Source organism: Eulemur rufifrons, chromosome 19, assembly GCF_041146395.1.
Source record: "Eulemur rufifrons isolate Redbay chromosome 19, OSU_ERuf_1, whole genome shotgun sequence".
NCBI lineage: Eukaryota > Metazoa > Chordata > Mammalia > Primates > Lemuridae > Eulemur > Eulemur rufifrons.
In genome coordinates, this window is record NC_091001.1 from 47,251,929 (window position 1) to 47,259,241 (window position 7,313).

The following is a 7,313-nucleotide window of genomic DNA, read 5'->3' on the forward strand; positions in this document are numbered from 1 at the left end:
AAAGGTGGCAGGAGACTCCCTGTCCCAAGAAAGCGGCCGCACTGGCCCCAGCCCGCCACTGCTGGAGCAGGGCCTCTCCTCCGGGAGGCTCCGTACGTTCCCTGCTTCCCACGCAAGGCTGAGCACAGTGGAAAGCCAGGTGCCTCCCTGGGCTGAAATTCATCGCACCAGACAAAGACTGGAATCTCTAAACCGTGGTCGGAAAACACATGACCATTTCTTCACACACTGGTGGCGTCCAAGCCCACCTGTGCGAGGAGAGAATGCAGGTCCCTGCAGGGTGCAAGGCAGGGAAGATGCCGGCCACCTCTCCTGGGAGGACCGCAGCGGCGTCCACCAGGAGGGCCCGCAAGACAGAGGACAGAGGAGACGGTACAGGGAGGACGGAGGAGGTCGAGCCGCCGGAGCAGAGCAAGTAGAACCCAAGAGGAAGCACCAGGACAAGGGAGAGTCCCACAAAGAAAACAGGGGCCTGGGCAGGAGAAAGACCGGTGCAGAAAGGCCCAAACGCAGAAAGAAGAGCCACCAAGATGAAGATGCTGCCAGAAGGTCTCGTAGAAAGAAGAAGGGGCCCGGCAAAGAAGGCCCCGAGGAGAGGGACCTGTGGGATGAAGCGATCCTCGGTTACTGATTGCTGGAGGTCTGGGGCCCCGATATTAAGTAATTTGCATCCGTTGGAAAGAATGGATTAAACAACATTGAAGGAATTAAATGACCATCCACGCTGAAGAAAATAAAACCTCATCCCCACCTCACACTCTATTCAAATGTAAAAACCCAGATGGTTTAAAGATGTACATGTAAAAACCAAAATATAAAAGCATTAGTAGAAAAATATAGGAAAATTATTTTCAATCGTTGAGTATGAATGGCTTTGCTAAGTAAAACATAATTAGCCAGGGGCCATTAAAGAAGGCAAATTAATAGATGTGAGTTTTCAGATATTTAAAATTTGTGTAAAGCAGAAGATTTTTGTTGTACAATTTGTAAAACAGAAATGTTTAAAATAAAGCGTTGTATTTACGTATAGCAAAGCTCTAGGAAGATAGAAAATACACTCATAACTGCTGGTTCTGGGGAGCAGAGAACTGAGTGGGTGGGGAACAGATCAGAGATATACTAATTTTTCAAAGTGTATGGATTTTTTCTGTTTTGAATTTTGTACCATTTAAGACTTTTTCAATAAATAAATACTTTTAAAGGCAAGCAATAGATTGGGGAAAATCATTTGCATCACTATATTAATATCCCTCTGCCAGTTATCAAATTAGTGCCTCCTCTCGACAAGCCGCTCCTTTGCTTGGCTTTGCCAAGAGGGTCTTGCAGACGCGTGTGGTTTGCCAGTGGGTAAATGCTAGTCTCCGCCAGTAGACGGCGCTAGAAGGTCATTGTAAGGCAGGGGGAAGACCGGACTTTCCTTTCCCCAGGTTTGCCCTTTTCTGTGGCATCAAATCTGTGTGTGTGTGTGTGTGTGTGTGTGTGTGTTGTTGTTGTTGAGGGGGGTGGTATCTAGCTGTAGCCTGTGCCCTCCAACAAATTTCTTTGTCACTGGTGGGCTGTGTGGCCCAGTTCTTTGCAAAAGTCTGAAGCTCAGTTCCTTCCTCATTCACCCTCCCTCAGCCCTATAGGTAGGCCTTGGAGCAGGCAAACTACCACCTGCAGGTCAAGTGCAGCCAGCCACCCGTTCTTGCACTGCCCTGGAGCTAAGAATGGTCTTTACATTTGAACTCCAACTAAGCAAAATGTTATCTCAACAAAATGGATCCCATTCTTCTCATTAATAGAACCGTATTCCAAAATATGTCCTGATTATTTTATTTTGAATTTCATCAATAAAAAGGTTGTGGACATTTGTTTCTGTGTTGTTATATAACTTCCTACCTAATATCCTTGATTGTACCTCTTGCCCACAAAGCCTGAAATATTGACTATCGGGTCCTTTACAGAAAAAAGTCTGTCAACCCCTACCTTATAGTCTCCCTGCCTTAAACTACTCCTTTTGATAGTTAATTGTCTTTTATTAGTTAATAATTCTTTGTATTTAGTTTTCTCTGCTTTAATTACCGGTATGGTTTCTGTCTCCTGATTTGGCCCTGACTGATACAACCCCGATAGACAGATAGCTTCTACCAATTAATAAGAAAATATAGACAACCTATAATAGGTTCAAACACATCTTTGTTAATCAAAATGGGAACCATTACAATCAACACATTTTTGCCAATGAGAAATAAGTTTGTTTATTCCTGTAGCATAAAAATCCATGCTTCAGGATTCCACGAACTCTTGGAAAGCATTTTCTGCATCCTGCTGCTTGTGGAAGAGTTTTCCCTGCAAAAAGTTGTCGAGATGCTTGAAGAAGTGGTAGTTGGTTGGCAAGAGGTCAGGTGAATATGGCGGATGAGGCAAAACTCTGTAGCCCAATTTGTTCAACTTTTGAAGCATTAGTTGTGTGATGTGTGGTCAGGTGTTGTGGAGAAGAATTGGGCCCTTTCTGTTGACCTATGCCAGCTGCAGGCATTACAGTTTTCAGTGCATCTTATCTATTTGCTGAGCATACTCCTCCGATGTAATGGTTTCACCATGATTCAGAAAGCTGAAGTGGATCAGACCGCAGCAGACCACCAAACGGTGACCATGACCTTTTTTTGGTGCAAGTTTGGCTTCAGGAAATGCTTTGGAGCTTCATCTCAGTCCAACCACTGAACTGGTCATTGCCAGTTGTTGTATAAAATCCACTTTTTATTACATGTCACAATCTGATCAAGAAATGGTTCGTTGTAGTTGCGTGCAGGAAGAGAAGACAACACTTCAAAACGACGACGTTTTTGATTTTCGGTCAGCTCATGAGGCACCCACTTATCAAGCTTTTTCACCTTTCCAATTTGCTTCAAATGCTGAACGACCATAGAATGGTCAACCTTGAGGTCTTCGGCAACTTCTCACGTAGTTGTAAGAGGATCAGCTTCGCTGATGGCTCTCAGTTGGTTGTTGTCAATTTCCGATGGCCGACCACTGCGCTCATCTTCAAGGCTCTCATCTCCTTTGCAAAACTTCTTTAACCACCACTGCACTGTATGTTCGTTAGCAGTTCCTGAGCAAAATGCATTGTTGATGTTTTGAGTTGTCTCTGCTGCCTTATGACCCATTTTGAACTCGAATAAGAAAATCGCTTGAATTTGCTTTTTGTCTAACATCATTTCCATACTCTAAAATAAATATAAAATAAACAGCAAGTAATAAGTCATTAGCAAAAAAATATAAAGTGAGAAATGCACATTAAAATGATGTATAACATTACCATATTTATTTAAGAATGTATCCCGATATTAAACGTCAAATTTCAACAATGCTAAAACCACAATTATTTTTGCACAAGCCTAATAATAGGGAAGTAGGCATCCACCTATTCATTTAGTCAATAAATATTTATTGAATTCTAGTCATTGTTTTAGGCACTGAGGTGCAGCAGAGAATTGCATAAATGCAAAGACACAGGAGGAAGGGAGGGAGGTGAGAGGGTGGAAAACATCAGCCTAAACCATCGTTACTATTTCAAACTCAGGCTAAGATGTTGGGGTTTGGGGTAAGGTAAAGATCTGAATAGAGAGTAATTTAAGGGGAAATCTGCGAAGAAGGTATGAATAGTTAAGTCTAGAGCAACATATAGAGTTTGGGAACTTTTGTAAGCTGACTGGTGTGAGCTTTATGGAGGGGGTCCAGGCTGGACTTGTTTAATCAAGAAGCAATAAGTGGGCCGGGCACGGTGGCTCACGCCTGTAATCCTAACACTCTGGGAGCCCGAGGCGGGAGGATTGCTTGAGGTCAGGAGTTCGAGACCAGCCTGAGCAAAAGCGAGACCCCCGTCACTACTAAAAATAGAAAGAAGAGATCTGGACAGCTAAAATTATATAGAAAAAATTAGCTGGGCATGATGGTACATGCCTGTAACCCCAGCTACTCGGGAGGCTGAGGCAGAAGGATCGCTTGAGCCCTGGAGTTTGAGGTTGCTGTGAGGTAGGCTGATGCCACGGCACTCTAGCCCGGGCAACAGAGTGAGACTCTGTCTCAAAAGAAAAAAAAAAAAGAAGCAATAACCACTTGGTTAATGAGAGTTCATGTGTCCACATCACTGTTTCCCACAGAGCATGTCATGGGCACCACATCTGGGGGCCGAGGAGGGGCAAACTGAAGGGTGTGGTCCACATCAGGGCCAGGAGAAGCTGAGCACAGAGGCTAGGCCTGACTGTCCCCACTGGACTGACAATTGACAGCCCAAGAGCCAAGGCTGGTGGGGCCTGGAGGGGCCTGGAGACTGTTGGAAAGGAAACTCCTGGAGATTTGCTCCTCCTCCCAGGGGTTTAGGAAGCCCAGGAAAGATTGCATCTCTGTCCAGAAGCTTGCACCAAGGTGGAGAGGCAGGAAGAAGGGAGGTAGGGACAGAGAGGAAGGAGCTTGGGAAAAAGGAGGGTCTGGAGGAAAGAACCCTGTCCTTGCCCAGGGAGCTGAGCAGCCACGTGTCTGGGCCATAGTCTGGCTTCCACATTCCGAAGGTGACTCAGGCTGCATAACCTGCTGACAAAATTCTACTCCCAGGTGGGTGTCTAGAGCAGAATTGGCCAGGAAGAGTTGCCCCTAGTTCGGATTTAGGTGGACCAAGACCCACCTTTTGGGGCCCCTGAGTCACAGGATGCCGAAGTGTTGTGTGTATTGGGTATAAGGAGACCAAACAGTGGCAAGATGCTCCTGCTTGAGTTGTCCTCAGGGCAAGAAAGATAAGCAGAAGCACCGGAGCTGGGGTGTGTGGGGGGGGTGGGAGGATGTCTAGGTAGATGTTCTGACTGCCCACAGTCACATTTTCTTCAAGGCTCAGAATAATTTAAAGTTCCAACAGCTCTAATTTCAATTATTTTCACAAGTCTCACCTGGGTCTCTATTTCTTTGCCAGTCTCATTAATTGCACAGTTTTTCATAGAGTTGGTTTATTTCTCTACCCCACAAGACTGCATGCTCCCTGCAGATAGAAAGCTTGTCTGATTAGCTCACCACTCTATGCACGATGCCTGGAATGCACAGGGCCTTGTGTAGCAGAGCGTGGTGGGCACAGAACACAAAGCATTACACTCGGAATCTGATCCCACTCCCAAAACACCCTTCAAGGTAGGTGTGATTCATAAGAGAACTGTGAGGCCCAGACAGGAGAGCCATTCACCCAAGGTAGGGCACCAGTAAGTGTCCAGCCCACGTTCAAGTTTCTGTCTTGCTGACAGGCCCAGGGCGATGAGGTATAGACGTTCAGCCAAGGAAGTGATAGGGGCTGGAATCTACACTGCTGTGTTTGCCAGGTTTGAGCTAACAGCTGCCAAACAATAAGAAACTTTCCCAAACAGGAGCTGATTTTCGATCGCTCTCTCAGAGGCCATTTTGAACCATGTAAAATAGTACAAATGCATATGTAGAGATAGATGTAGACAGATCTCCCATTGGCTAAAGTCCTGAGCAAAGCCCGTGAACTAAAATAAAATCTTAAGCCCCCTGCTGACTGAATGGACCCTCTCTTAGGCAAGGGAATCCCAGAGAAACCTTAATGCTGAGTTGCTGGCCGTGAGGAGAAGGGAGGTCAGACATGTTTCATTTTGGAGTCACTTCTGGAGTTACTCTTTGTAACAGTAAGATACTGATCATTAACAGGACCTAAAGCCATGAAAGACAAAGCTTAAACCACATCTGCAGGCCACCAATTTACTTAACAGATGTCCAGTGGCTTGTCTCTGATTAATAGACACTCTTATCTTCAATTAAAACATTCCAAGCCTTTAGACAAAGCTTCATTTCTTAAACCAATTATGAATCAAAGAATCTTTATCCTACCTATAACCTGTAAATCCTACTCCAAGATGTCCTACCTTTTTGGGCCAACCAATGTACACCTTCCATGTATTGATTTATGATCTTACATGTAATTCCTGTCTCCATAAATGTATAAAACCAAACTGCAACCCGGCCACTTTGGGCACATTTTCTCAGTACTTCTTGAGGCCATGTGTTCCAGGCCATTGGTCATACACATTGGGCTCAGAATACAACTCTTTAAATAATTTACAGAGTTTGGGTTTTTTTCCGTTAACAGTCTGATTCCCTAATTGAAAGTACCCCAACTGCCTTCCTACCTCCTTATTTCCTTCTACTCCTGCATTTATGCACAAAGAAGGAAAAGTCCAAGCAGGATGGCAAAGTCAATCTAAAAGGTATTGGAGGAATAGAGGTTTATGCCAAAATAAGTTTGCTATTTAGATATAAAAATGGTTGATGTCCTCTGGGCAATATCATAACTTTGATATTAGCTTTTCTTTTGGATCAAAATTTTTGCATCTCTGTGAAACAAAAATCATTCACAACTCTTTAATCTTCTAAAAGTAATATTCAAATTCATGGACTCTGGACCTTAATAGTAAATAGTAAGTCAAATAGTACATTCCCCTAGAATGTAAGGGATCAGCAAAGTACAGCATGTGAGCCAAATCTGGCTTACTGCCTGTTTTTATAAATAAAGTTTTATTGGGACACAGCCATACTCACGCTTTCACAGCAGAGTTGAATAGTTGCAACAGAGACTGACCCACTGACTTGCAAAGTTGGAAAAATCTGGCCCTTTAAGAAACAGTTTGCCAACCCTGCCCTAGAATATTAAAGAATCTAACGGGCAGGCCAGTTAGAATGCCCCGGTATAATATTTAAATGATTGACAGACATGCTTTCATCTTGTCTGAATAATTGCTTTTTAAAAAGAGGCTCACTCTGGGGTCTGGAGTTGGTGGGAGCCAAAAAAGGGACTTTCATTTCCTTATGAAATTTTAAAAATCCTAGATATTCTTTGTAATGCTTTTCCACATTTTTGAATAAAAACACTAAAGTAAGAAATGTAATTTGTCCCCCTACAGAAAATGGAATGTGTGCCCTTGGCGAGATAGTATTGGTGAAATATCTGTAGTCTGCTGACTTTGGGAGATGGAGATGCACTTAGACCTCTAAGAGGAGTAGACCAGCAAAGTATTCCACTGTCCTCCTCTCCAACTTGGAAATAAACTTTCTAAGGATATTATTTGCTTTGCTTTGCACCTAAGGTAACTTTTCTGAGTAGGAGGGATTCTGCTTTCATTTCTCTTATTGGTAATAGTGGAATCATTAACCCTTTGCTAGAAGAGGCTTATTCAATATATCTTTGTTTCAATTTGGGTTCCTTTTGATGGTGGTTAGTTTGATATTTGCAGCTTTTTCCTAAGGAGACTAGAAGAAGCAATTTGGATTGCTTT